Source organism: Macrobrachium nipponense, chromosome 16 (genome assembly GCF_015104395.2).
Source record: "Macrobrachium nipponense isolate FS-2020 chromosome 16, ASM1510439v2, whole genome shotgun sequence".
Lineage (NCBI taxonomy): Eukaryota > Metazoa > Arthropoda > Malacostraca > Decapoda > Palaemonidae > Macrobrachium > Macrobrachium nipponense.
This window is the reverse complement of record NC_087209.1, coordinates 51,729,774-51,744,823: the sequence shown is the minus strand read 5'-3', so window position 1 is coordinate 51,744,823 and position 15,050 is coordinate 51,729,774. Positions and strand designations below refer to the sequence as shown.

Genomic DNA, 15,050 nt, shown 5'->3' with positions numbered 1-15,050 from the left:
CTCTCTCTCTCTCTCTCTCTCTCTCTCTCTCTCTCTCTCTCTCTCTCTCTCCATGTAGAGGAGAGAGTGGTTTGTATATTTTCCTGAAAAAGTCATTGCCTCTTCGTTAGACCTAAACATTGAATTCTCTGCCTGGTTGTTAGATGGCTGAGGTGACTAGAATGGGGTCGTTACCATCTCTCTCTCTCTCTCTCTCTCTCTCTGTGTGTGTGTGTGTGTGTGTGTGTGTGTGCGTGCTTGTGCGTGTGTGTCCATCTTTCCGTACTAGACAACTATGATGACGCGCATGAGAGAATGCCGTTTGATGCAGTGTAGCATGTCGTAGATGAATAATTTGAATATCGATCGAAGTTCATTTTATATTTGCTTCCTTTAGTGCCATTTGATTGAGAGAAACACTCCATTGTCGCTTACGGTTCATCTGGAAATCTTTTCAGAATGCAATCAAACGTTTTCATATTTGGTTTGCGAAGATTCCTCTGTAAAGACTCCTTTGTCACTTCCTATTCTTTATGCATCGAATATTATACAGTTTCTATCGCCATTGTGATGTGGAAAGAGGTGGCGCTCTGTTGACTTTGTTGAAATGTATTACTTTAATGGGTTACAGAATGACTCGTCACGGAATGCATGATGAAAATGAACTGGATTGGGTGTAACGTATAATATCTAATTGCCTTGTGAAAATTAAGGTTGAAAATAAAGAAATAGTCGATTGATTATTTCGTCTAGCCAACGCTCTCAGCGTTTTCTAGAAGCCCATTAAAAAATGAATGAATGAGGGCAACTTTTTGGGAATGCAGTTTTGTTCAGTTAAAATCGCACTGTAATTTTAATCTTTTGCTTTTCAACTCATTTGTTTCTAAATGTTTGTATTCCACGAATTTTATTTCTTAGCTTTGATTACAGTGGATTTTTCAGTTTCCCTCCTCCGTTCATTGTCAAGTTCTTTCGGTCCCCGCTTCATTGCTGTCTGCTCTGTGCTTTTCCACAATTTATTCTCATGTCTTCCTACTTAGCTGACCAACTTTTCCAACTCGACCTTGCTTCAGATCATACGTCTCACGTTAGAACAGGTTCCTCTATTATCCAAGAACTGTTTGGAGAGAGAGAGAGAGAGAGAGAGAGAGAGAGAGAGGAGACGATGGAGAGAGAGAGAGAGAGAGAGAGAGAGAGAGAGAGAGAGAGAGAGAGAGAGAGATTGAACTTATTAATTCACATATTCCCAGGTTGTCAAAATGTTTATTCTATTTATAATGATTTATGTTATTATTAGGAAATGTAATTTTTCGCGCACATTAATGGAGACTGTGAAAAGTAATAATAATAATGGTTAATTTTTACCGATTTAATATTCATCAAAACTTGTGGTTATCAATTGAGCTGTATAAATGCTTTTAGAGTAATTATGAGCAATTACTGAAAATAATAAACATTTGCACAGGTCGGACGGCTAACAAGAAATAAGTATTAGACCTCGAGGCCAAAGATAAAAAAAAATCTGTCTACGTTCATTCGATATTTGGATAATCGAATCTCTCTCTTCACGCTGTCGGGATTTTGTTCATTTACAGGCTGTATAAACAGCCGTCCTCGTCATCACTGACAGTCTTAACAAGGCAGGGAGGTTTGCATTCCTCGAAATCGTTCTCCCTATTTTACGTGGCTGGGCAGCGGATTCTGTTGTCTTCCCACTAAGCCGAAGCAGAATGCCAGCCCCTTCTCCGTTTTGTACCTGTGGATGGAATAAGGGATAGAGAGAGCTATCTTTTGTATACTCTAAGGCCGACGGAATTTGTAGCGGAGTTGCCGTAAGGAGAAAGATGTAAAAGTAAGAAAGCTATGGCTAATTTAAATTCTTAGGGAAGTAGTTCAATTCTAGGGTTTCCTTTTTCGTCTGAAATGACGGTAATATAAAGGAGGATCGAGCAGCTTTGACCAGCGTGCCCTCAATCTGCATTCCTTCCTATATAGGAGCGAGGGTCAGGGAAGGTGTCCCTCCTTAGTCTGGACGACGGTTAATTTGAACGTGAAATTTAAAGCCCTTCTGTTGACTATTACACAGAAAAAAATATAGTTAAACAAAGCGTCGTAGGTAGGATTCTCAGCGTCAGTAACCATTATTTTTGTGACGTTATACGGAAATCATCAGTTAATTGTTTGATAAGTTTCCTTTTTTCAGAGAAGGTTGTATAGTTAAGGGGGAATGTATATAGTTCTGAGGGCAGGGCATTTTCAGGCCAGGAGTAGCTCTTCTTAAAAATGGATATGAAGCACAGTATATATATATATATATATATATATATATATATATATATATATATATATATAAATAAAGGTTTTTGCCTCGAAGGAAAAAGATGAAAAAGCGAGATAGCCAAGTACTTTCGGTCCTATTCGGGCCCTTTACTCAGTAAAGAGTCCGAACAGGACCGAAAGTACTTGGCTATCTCGCTTTTTCAATTTTTTCCTTTGTGGCAAAAAACCTTTATTTATGCATAGCATCACGTTTTATATACTTCGTGATCAAGTTATTCATATATATATATATATATATATATATATATATATATATATATATATATGAATAATTATCACATCACCATGATTCATATATATCATTCGAGCTACAAATGTCCTTTAATCTCTACCTCGGAATTGATATGTTTTCATATATGTACCGAAGGGGATTTTTTAGTTGATAATAATTTTGTCCCCTCATGGGATCGAACCACTGTCCAACGGACAGGCACGAAATCAGGACCGACATTGACGTTACTGATTCGGCTAATAGTGAGGCTATAAGTTTATATCGATTGTGACCTTACAAATCACCTTCGAACTTGGTTTTTTTGTAATTAGAATCGATATGAAACCCCCTCTACCATGTTAGCCAATTCGAATGTTTGACGCACGAAGCCATATTATGAATAATTATCACATATATATCATTCGAGCTACAAATGTCCTTTAATATCTAATTCGCTCTACCTCGGAATTGATATATTTTCATAATGTGGCTACGTGCGACCAACGTAGAGGGGGTTTCATATCGATTCTAATTACGAAAAAACCGAGTTCGACGGTGATTTGTAAGATCAGAATCGATATAAACTTATAGCCTCACTGTTAGCCGAATCGGTAACGTCAATGTCGATCCTCATTTCGTGCCTGTCCGTTGGACAGTGGTTTGTAGCTTGAATGATATATATATATATATATATATATATATATATATATATATATATATTATATGTTATGTATATTATATTATATTATATTATATAATAAAGGTTCAGAAGAATGAGAGCCATCTAAAACGGCATTGGTTAAAACTATAAAATTCATCAGTTGGTCATCAGTTATTGTTAAACGGATGATCTGTTCGTATATAATATTCATGAGTGCTATTACAGGCCCTAACCGTAGGCAACGGATTTAATTGGTCCAGCTTTCATCAGCTTGCTGTATTTAAATTTGCATACGTCCAATTTGAGCGCATGGTCGTTTAAAGAGAAAATGAACGTTAAACGAGGAAGCCATTTGATGAAATTTGTTATTGATTTACTGTACCGGAAGGTAATATATTAATAATGTTGCTAATTGCAGTAGTTTCGCATTTTTTTCAAATAAATTGAAACTATGTTCTGTGTAATTAGTGCTACGCTACGTTAAAAGTATCTTACAATAACGCGCCTATTTCGAGTTGTATTATTTAGAAGAATGATTAAATTGTATTTTTGATTACTTTCACGATGAAGTGTTTTGCAGTTTATTAGTTTTCATCTTAACCACGAGTTTATATTAATCCTCTATTGTTCTTATAATTTTAATCAAAAGGTGATTGTGTTTAAACTGTTTTTAGGAAAACTTCACTTTTATATTCGGTCAGTGAAGCGACTTACCCTTTGGATATAGAATCATTTAATATCCTGAAGTAGAACTGTAATGTATCATAAAAGTATTTTCCAGTTTAATGTATTGTAATTGATGTTAGCGAGAGTCATTCTATATAGCGTGCGTATTCAAGATAAGCAAGCTTTTCAGCTTTATATCAAATTATTGAATGAGTTTACGGTCATGACACCGTTCCAATTCTTGTACCCCTCATGCACACACTAAGTAACATGGCATTTTTACAGTCATTTTTCAGACGTCATTTCAGTGGATTTTCTCGAAACTATCATGTAATGGTATACAAATAATTGAGAAGGCTTATGATACGTATGAAGGGCAATGCATTTTTAAATATTCATGGAATTAATGTTAAAGATAAGATTATTTGTTTTTGTTTCAGTTATTGTCATAGAATGGAAACTTTATTAGAATATTATCTATGCGCCATGTGATTGCCAGAGTATTATTAAATTTTATTTTTTTTATCATATATGTAGAACTCTGACTTTATTTATATTTTTTCGAATGAATCATGGCTTTATGTTTATTTTTACCACATATTTTAGGGAGTTGATATATGATTTATTGGCTAGGTATTGGTTTTTCCTTCATGTATGTATGTATATATATATATAATATCAATTTATATATATATGATATAATATAATATATAATTTATATAATATATGATATTATATTATAATATTGTACATATATATATATTATACTATATATTAGATATTATAATATATATATTACATATAATTATATATATTATATATATATATTATTATATATATTACATAGATATATATATACTATATTATATATATATAATATAATATCATATATATATATATATCATATATATATATATATATATATTATATATATATATATATATAAAATTATTTACATATAAGAAACTATATAGTAAATACTATATATATATACAGGGTGTCCATAAAGTCTTTCCTGGATATCAGACCTTTATTACACACAAACCATGTTAGGTAGAGGTTTTCTTCAATTTCAACAATGACTAAAGATTTTTTTTTTTTTTACTTTACTAATAAATTTCAACATGTGGCCCCTTTGTTGCCCAGATTACGTCAAAGTGAAATTCTATCTCACGCCAGGTACTCACCAACATCTCCATGGTTACCGTTGCTAGAGCTGCTGTTATCCATGCTTTTAAGGTCTCAACATTATGTACTGGTGTACTGTACACTTTATCTTTGATATAACTCCATAAGAAAAAACAAGAGGGGTAATGTCTGGTGAACGTGGTGGCCATTCTGTTGGGCCATCTCTCCTAAGCCAGCGGTTGGGGAAGGTTGCATTCTGAAAGTTACGAACAAACCCCCAATGTGGAGGCGCCACATCTTGCTGAAGCAGTACCCATGGCTGAAACTCTTCTAATTTAGGTGCAGCATAATGCTCCAGCATGTGCAGATAAACAATTGCTGATTTGGTGGATTCAGTAAAGAAAAAAGGTCCAATAACCCTGTAATGACACCATTTCTGCTATTCTTGACTCAGCTGGCAGATAAAGTGACCACAGTGGCATCTGTAGGCAAACAAATGGAACTTTAGTAATTGCTCAACAGAGTGAAAGTTGTATGGTCATATCCACAACAATTTTAAAGTTATTAATTTTATTAATCAGGGAATGACTTTATGTATGACTGTGAAATATTTTCTATTAAAACAGAATTCCATCTGATAAAAGGACTCCTTAAAAACGGCCAAAGGTAAAAGGTTAATGCTGTATTTCAGAGACAAGTGTATGAATGAAGTGAGAATGACACCAAATTGATATTTATACCCTGACCATATAATTGAGAAAGCAATCCATAAAGCTAACATAATCTTCTTCTGTCCCCCTCAAAACAAGACTAGAGAGATGCCCAACGATAAAATCAAAATTCCACACCTGTACAAGGTTAAGACATTGACACAGACTCTTGGAAACTAACCCTTTTACTTTTACCTTCCCAGATACCCAAGCCAAATCCCTGGTTAATGTCCAACAAAAGCCAATCCCCAAAGACACAGGATTATACAAAATCTTTTGCCTTAACTATGATGAATTCTACACCGGTTTTACAAGTAAATCACTCCCCCAGACTAATACGACACCAATGGTTAGTTAGATATGGCCAACAGAGCTCAGCTATTTTTAACCACATAAATAACCATAATCACAGAATAAACTGTAATTTGTCATGTATAATTTATAGCAGCAATTGATGGTTCAAAAGCTAGATGGTAGAATCAGCACTGATTGAACAAAGAAATATGGTGAACCTCTCTCAAAACGAGCTTGGGACTCTGCTATTATAGATAAAATCTTCCTTCAACCAGCGATTAAGAAGACTAAGAAGCTATCAGCTGGAGTGATTTAATGGGTGACCTCTGGAACTCTTGGTATAAATACCATTTTCCTATAATTCTTACTTCATTCATATAGAGGGAGACAGTTGTTCTTTGAAATATAGCATTAACTTTCTAACTTTTGGCATTTTATGGCCTCCTTTTATTAGATAGATATATATTGCAGCTTTTTCTTTCCTCCTAAAGTCTTTTTAGTTTCAGAATAAATTAGGTTTTATGTTTTCGTACAATGAATCATGCTAATTGGTGTAATCTATTTTAACTGTTAATTGTTGAGATTATTATTTCCTTCAATAGATATGAAAAACTATATGGAAATAGTGGAAAACGGTATCCAGGAGTAATTGAATTATATTGCGTATTACTTTCGTATACTATTAATGCGCATTTCAGTTTATGGAATAATGTTTATCTATCTATGTATCCGTGTTTACCTATTTATCTTTCTGTCAATGTGATATCTTAATTTGAAACCTTCAAATATCTCAGTGGACATCGAGCCAGCCGCCATCTTTAAAGACTAATTGATGTCATGCACCATCATGCTGACTTCCCTTTCTTTCCTTCGTTCCTCTTCTGGGTTTACATTTTGGTTAAAAAAGATGTAAAAGCTAGTCGAGCCGTATTTCCTCTTCAGCGTCCTTTCTTCGGGATTGGATATTCCTTCCCGATTTTCTTGCAGCAATCGAGTGATTTTGTGCGTAAGTTGAGCCTTTGAATTTGAGATGGGCTAACATTGTTCTTAGGTGTGCTTTGACGGCAAAATATGATATCTGCTATGTTGGCTCTTGACGAATTTGGAGAGAGAGAGAGAGAGAGAGAGAGAGAGAGAGACGGGTTTTGTGTGATACTGATGTATTATTGCAAAAGCTAGAGGATTTAATTTTTTTTGTAAGGGGTATTAATACTTAGCTCTTTCATGGGGAACCGTCACCATCCATTCTCTGTATTGCATTAATGAGAGGCCATTCCATCCAACTAATTAGCTTATGAATTATGACATATGAATAAAAAGGAAATGTGCAGCGTACTTTGATTCATGATTTCCATCAGTCTCTTCCAATTATACAGCCATAATGAAGATGATCATGGATTCTGATTAGGGAAATGGTGGACTCCGGCTCCTTTTTCGTTCTTAATCGTCATCTGTTATTTATGAGTGCCGTTTTCACAGTATATGAATCATTCACAAAATAGCCACACAGCCTCTCTGTGTAAGTACATTCCTACCACTCATGTTAGGCTTCAATTATATTGCGTGTCTTTTTGTGTAATATGTGCCACAACAAATGTATCAATTCACATAGGCTACCCTACCATTTGTGTGTTAAGCTGCAATGAGACGGGATGGTTTAGATTCCAGATTCTTTAATTAAAAAAGAACAATTTATCAAGTACTAGCTTTCGAAGACATATGGCCGCCTTCGTCAGGTGCCATTGCACTGAGGAGATGACTGGTACACTCGGGTATATACAAAATGTGCTCCTCCCAACATTTGTTGTTTTCCGGTTTTGTAATCCCTATAATGACCGGCCCGTTGGTCTTCGGCTCCTCCGGCCTTCCCTTCAGTCATCTTGATCTCCTTGGGCCTAGCCTAATCCTTTGATGGTCTGTAAGGGAGCAATTCAGGACATTGAGGATGAAGCATACGACCAAGGAGACCAAGAAGACTGCAGGGAAGGGCAGGAGGAACCGAAGATCAATGGAAAGGTTATCCCAGGGATTAGAAAAACGGAAAACAACAAATGTTGGGAGGAGCACATTCAGTATACCCGAGTGTAGCTGTCATGATGTCATCTCCTCAGTGGATTGGTACCTGATGAAGAAGACTCTATGTCTATGAAAGCCAGGAGCAGTCATCTCGGTGCATTTGGTGCCTGACAAAGGCGGCCATATGACTTCGAAAGCTAGTGCGTGATAAATTTTTCTTTGTAAATGAAAGAATCTGGAATCTAAATCATTCCGTCTCATGAAGCCTAACGCAATTACTACATTTAATTATAGTTTGTTGTGGCACAGGTTACGCAAAAAGACACATGCAATGAAATTATATGTATGCATGTATGTATTTACTTTAAAACACACATATAATATATATATACATATATATATATATATATATATATATATATATATATATATATATATAATATATATATTGTCACCTCTGCGATGGAATATCTCAGGTCTTAAGAGAATTTTAACGTACCTTAGCTTAATATCTTACCAACGAACCATTATTACTTAAATGGTGACAAAGAAAACACTGCTCACGTATTTATGTATAATATAATGCCAATAAATCAACAATTACGTAAACTAGGTATCAAAACACCAACACGAACATTAATTAAATATTCCACAATATAGTTACGACTTACGGTACTAAATATTAAGTAGAACAATATAACAATCACAACTGTCACTGTTAGTAGTTGGAAGTGTACTCCTACTTCATCCCGATAGTTAAGGTCCGAAGAAAGGTTTGTAAATACAAAAGCAAGGAGCACAGAGTGGAAGTAGGTTGCGCGGTCAAGAGATGGCGCTGAAGCAAAAGAAGAGACTGAAATACTCAAATAGTGAAAAGGTACACATTGTTGAAAATAAAATATATACAATATATATTATATGCACAAAGAGGGAGAGTGGCAATTCGTCATAATAATAATAATAATAATAATATATATATATATATATATATATATATATATATATATATATATATATATATACATATATAATGTGTGTGTATTGAAACTTGTTCATTCCATCTCTTAAATACTCCAGACCCTGGCAATGTTGTGCAACATAGATACGTCAAGCCGGAAAAAACTAATTCGCTTTTTTTTTCTTTTTGACAGGTACTAAGCGGATTCAGTGAATAAGCAGTCTGATGGTTTAGCGTGTGTAGTGGATAAGAATAAGGTTGGTTTTTATTAGTTTTATTTAAAACGAGATGTTCTGCCATTTGCTGCTTTTTTTCTTTTTTATGGTGTGTTAGCCATTAAGGGGTTATATTATTTTTATTTATTTAAAGCATGATAAACGTAGTATATTTGCTCGTGAGCGTAAGCATTCCTCATGTTATTTGTGTTTGGTTCTGATAACTTCAACCTGGTTTTTTGTTGGGGCACTAACACGAGATAGCTTCATGTTGTCGGGCCATTGGAAGTCTACTTGCCTCTGAAATTTTCAAGTGGGAAAGCTGCTAGCATTGACAATAGAGCGTCTTTGCAACACAGTGGACTGAATGATACCTCACTTCTACTATAGATTCACATCAACAGTGCATTTGATGTCTAGGCCATTCCCTTACGACGATCCTGATTGGCTGTTAATAAGGCAGCCACAGGGCTGGAAACTCTCAGTCTCTCTCGAGAGTTCACATAGGTAGGAAGTATCTTCCACCTCTCCTGAGGGATACTTTTGAAAGACGTATCCCTCAGGAGAGGTGGAACATGGATCCTACGCATGTGAACTCTCTCGAAAGACTGAGAGTTTCCAGTCCTGTGATTGGCGTAATAACAGCCAATCAGGAGCATTGTAAGGGAATGGCCTAGTCATCAAACGCGCGGTTGATGTGAATCTACTATAGCTTGCCTGGGTTCGAATCGCACCGCGGAGGAAAGGCTTCTTCATTGTTTCTCTTCTGAATTCGAAGTTTGTAGTGTGAGAAAACCGAAAAGTGAAGAGATTCTGGAGCTACTGAAAATTGATTAATTGGTTTGTTTAAAATGGGAAAGCTAAATGCATTTCATTAAGTTTGTTATTTTCTCATCCTTTTTTAAAAGAAATACTCTTGCAATTGATAATATTTTCATACATTTTTCAATTGATTTATTAACGTGTTCCAGGTACACAAACCATTTCTGGATCTTGACGTCTGAGTTCCCTTAGACATTCTTCAATTTCCTAGGTTTGTGGATCGCCCACGACCTGTCACCCGCAATTCCGCTCAGCGTTTGCTAGAGTCAAGGAAAAGGTCGTGGAGCGATCGATGGTCTTCATCTCTAAACAAGGAAAACATGCACTGAAGTTTCTTCGGCGCAATCGAGTTTTCTGTGAAACTCAACCACGGCTTATGAAACTGTGTTGTTGGCACCTATAATGGTGCCAGACGCACGATCATGGCTAACTTTAACCTTGAATAAAATAAAAACTACTGAGACTAGAGGACTGCAACATGGTACATATGTTGGATGCTTGGAGGGTGGATGATCAACGTACCAATTTGCAGCCCTCTAGGCTCAGTAATATTTAGGATGTGAGGGCGGACGGACCGACAAATTCATCTCAATAGTTTGCTTTCACAGAGAACTGTAACTTAAGTGAGAAAACAGAAGGCTATACACTTGTGGCGCCTCCCTCTTCAAAAAAGAAAAAGTTGTCTGTTTAGTTGTTGAAGTATCAAAAATTATAATACTTATGTCATGATGAAAATGTCCCTTACCTTCCATCATTTCTGAGAAAACCCATCATTGATGATGTCCCTTACCCATTCCTCATCATGTGAAAATGTCCCCACTGATGAAAATGTCTTACCCATCCATCTGTGGGGAAAATGTCTGAAAATGAAAATGTCCCTTACCAAAGCATCCCATCTTGTGGGAAAATGTCATCCCACTCCTGTGGGAAAATGTCATGATGAAAATGTCCCGTTACCAATTACATTCCATCTTTGGGGGAAAATGTCATGATGAAAATGTCCCTTACTCAATTCCATCTGTGGGAACATGTCATGAGGAAATGTCCCTTTAACCTATTCCATCTGTGGGAAAAGTCATGATGAAAAATGTCCCTTACCTAATTCCATTCTGTGGGACCTGACAAATCATGTGGGAAAATGTCTGATGAAAATGTCCCTTACCAATGATTCATCTGTGGGAAAATGTCATGATGAAAATGTCCCTTACTCATTCCATCTGTGGGAAAATGTCATGATGAAAATGTCCCTTACCAATCATTCCATCTGTGGGAAAATGTCATGATGAAAATGTCCCTTACCAATCATTCCATCTGTGGGAAAATGTCATGATGAAAATGTCCCTTACCAATCATTCCATCTGTGGGAAAAATGTCATGACGAAAATGTCCCTTACCAATCATTCCATCTGTGGGAAAACAGTCATGACGAAAATGTCCCTTACCAATCATTCCATCCGTGGGAAAAATGTCATGATGGAAATGTCCCTTATATACCCATTAATGCCATCTGTGGGAAAAATGTCATGGGAGAGTTTCCCCTCCTTCAACAGAAGGCTTAAGTGAAAGTTCGTGTTGACGGGTCTGGCTCCATTTGCTTATGCAGATGAGGGACAAACAAAGTCATTAGACTGGTTTCCAAAAGTGTCTCATTTGGGACAGAATTTGCAATCTAGAAATGATGATCGGATGAGGCAGAGGATTTGTATGGCGCTTTTGGCAGTGAATGAATGAGACCGCGCGGGAAACATGTTTCAGTTTTTAAATCGCCCTTTCCTTCCGAATCTCGTGGAATAGAAATGAGCGCTCAGCCTCAGTCTCGCGAGCGACCGCTTTGGTTCATTAATGGTATCTCGCTGAAAAGCGCCATTTTGAAGAATATGTGATCATATTTGGAGTTGCCAATGCATGGGACGTTGTATACTGATACTGCCTATGTACATATAATGTGGGTGTGCATAGAGACCCAAAACCGCCTATGGACAAAAATGGACGTCATTTTTTTGTAATATGATGTGCGATTTGAACTTAATACAGTGAATAATCACATTTTCTTTAGAGCGCATTTTCTAGTGCATTAAAAGGTATTTTATCGCTTTTGAAAAAACTAAAGAGCCTTGTTAACTTCTTGTATAATTGGCAGATAATATTGAAATATGCGCTTTATGGTTTCCCACTTTTAGTGGACGCTGAAGATAAAATTGGTTTATATTCTTTTTTGGGGAAGGAGGGAGGGAGCGAGGGAGGGGGGGAGGAAGAGAAGAAAATGATGATAACTAGGAACTGTGTTGTCTATGTCGGTGTTTTTCTTCAAACTGACGGCGAATGGCCGCAGTCGATATCACTGAAGCTTCCATCTCTCTTCTGATGGGCCGTTGTATTATGGCAGTAGAAAGTAAATACCTCATCTCAATATTTTTTCCTATACTTTGACCGTGATAGCTGTCCAAAACGGTTATCCTGGCTCTACTATTCCATATTTTGCTAACTACCGAGGCAATACAGTCAGCACATCAAGTTTTCCAGGAGTGAGGAAAATTGAATAACAAGCTCAGAATATAAGCGGCGCATAAGCATTTCAGCGACGAGAACTATTCCGCCAATCACGAATAGGTTTCCTACCGTCGGCTACGGACACTTACCAAAAACACAGAACCGTGGCCAACAAAGGACTACATCTGTAAGGACCTTTGTGAATGTCTTTGGATAACATGTGTTTGGGATCACAACTCTCTCTCTCTCTCTCTCTCTCTCTCTCTCTTATACGGTTTGGCAATCATGAAAATGGATTCAATTATTCTTCCCACAGAAAACAGTAATTTGATGAAAGGGGATTGTTTTGGAATGGTTAGAAATGCCAGTGCAGATTATTGAGGAGAAGTTCTACGTTACCTCCTATTGTTTGATAAGAAATAATGAAGATTGGCTGATAGCCAATTTCATGCTTGACAGGGCTCCTTTGGACATGCTCTCATGCAATAAAGGACGGTTTAAAAGCAAACAGACTTAACCTTGTAGTTTTAATATAAGAGGTCGAGCCTTTAGTTATGACCGTTTGTCGAGGACTTTGTGCCGGTAAAAAAAGTTGGCTAAGTTTATTTGGATTTTCTTCTTGCATCAGCGAGTGCGCCATTTAACTGTAAAAACTTTGTGTGCAGCTGTTGCTCAAGGAGTGAATTATTGTACGTGTTTGTTAGTCAACTGTAATGGGTACACAGGCGATTATGGACGTAACTTGCTGAGAATTGAAAGATTGACAGGGGAACACCTTTATGAGCTACATCCTCATAAGAAAAGTCAGTTTTTATTTGTATATATACATACATTATATATATTATATATATTATATATATATATATATATATATATATATATATATATATAGTGTGTGTGTGTTCTCTACTTTTGAGCTACACAGAAGCAGAAAAATGCATTTCTATCGTGGAAGTTATTCCACTTTTTCACAAAACATCGTTTCTTTATTATATATATATATATATAATATATATATATATATATATATGATATATATATATATATATATATATATATGTATGTATGTATGTAGATGTATGTATATATATATATATATATATATATATATATATATATATGTATATGATATAATATACATATGTATGTATGTATGTAATAACGTATGTATAATATAATATATAATATATACATATTATAGATTAATATATTAAATTGATATATCTTAAATAAATATATAATATATATAATATAATATATATAATAAGATAAATAAATACATTATATATATTAATTTATATATAACATATGTGTGTTGTATGGTATGTATGTATGTATGTATATAATTCTATATATGTATATATATATATAGGTATGTATGGTATGTATATATGTAATCATATATAATATCGTATATTATAATATATAAATATATATATATAAAATATATATATATATATATAGATATTATTAATAATATAAATAATAAATAAATATAAATAAATATCTATATATAATAATATATAATATATATATATATTATATATATATATATATTATATATATATATATAATATTATATATATATGATGTGTGCGCGCGCGTGCGCATGTATGGCGGTCTTCCCATTCTCTGGAAGATTCAAGGAAGGGAGATGCCAGAGACATCTTTAAAGCATCTACTGACATTCAGCTTTATGGTGATCCCTAAGGCACTCCCGCACAGACAGAATTACCGGGTCTATGGAAAGGTGTCCATAACTAATATTCAGATAATTGCCGTTTATAAGCTGGATTACTGCTGACAGAAAAAAAAGGTTGCAGATTTTAAAAAGTTTTTAGATTTAACATCTCCAGTTCTAATGGGTGTTTCAGGTTAGGTGTAATCATTTTGATTAATCGAATGAAAGCTGTTGCCGCGGAGAAAATGAGTGGAAAGGGTATATGATAGAGGAAATCTGCAAGTGTCGTTGGGCTAGTTTTTTTTTTTTTTTTTTTTTTTTTTTTTTTTTTTTTTTTTTTTTTTTTTTTTTTTTTGAAGAGCTGGTGGGCGTAGAAGATGAAAAATAAACATCACTCTCATTCCAGGCTAGAGGGAGTTCACTGATACTTGAGGATTCCTGTGTGACTGTCTGGGTGGCATTTGAAAGGCGGAACAGTGAAAGTGCGTCTGGAGTCCATTCTTAGTATGTGGAGGATGGTATAATCGAGGGCCTTTCTCATTTGTGTAAGGTAATTATAGAGGGTGGAAGGAATTTACAGGAATGAGAGGAATAATCATTCCATGTGTATGGTGATAGCAGTCATTCTGAAAATTATTTGAGAAAAACGGAACATAGTATTAAAGCATTATGTGTTTATGAAACTGATAATGGATCAAGTGTGTATTTTACGAATCATTTTTGTGAGATGTGTGAAAGTGCAATTTTGAAAAATAAATATTGCTGAGGATGGGGTGATCAGAGAAGTTAGAGAAAGGATGGGAAATGTTGGTGTTTGTGTGTTCGTAGAAGTGCTTTACAGATGTAGTGTTCGGTGGTTGGTGTTTGAAGATATTGCAG

General features: G+C 35.3%; 1 protein-coding gene across 11 annotated transcripts in view; it reads left to right on the top strand.

Annotated features, from left to right (window-relative positions):
* The window catches only part of LOC135195686 (transmembrane protein 268-like), a 779,026-nt gene that overhangs the window by 142,730 nt on the left and 621,246 nt on the right, over positions 1–15,050 (top strand). For 10 of the 11 annotated variants that reach the window (XR_010310216.1, XR_010310214.1, XR_010310218.1 and 7 more), the window contains exon 2: positions 9,157–9,220. The exons of the other annotated variant lie outside the window; for it this stretch is intronic. The gene's annotated coding sequence lies outside the window, so the exon portion shown is untranslated. The remainder of the gene's footprint in view (positions 1–9,156; positions 9,221–15,050) is intronic. 11 annotated transcript variants of the gene reach the window in all.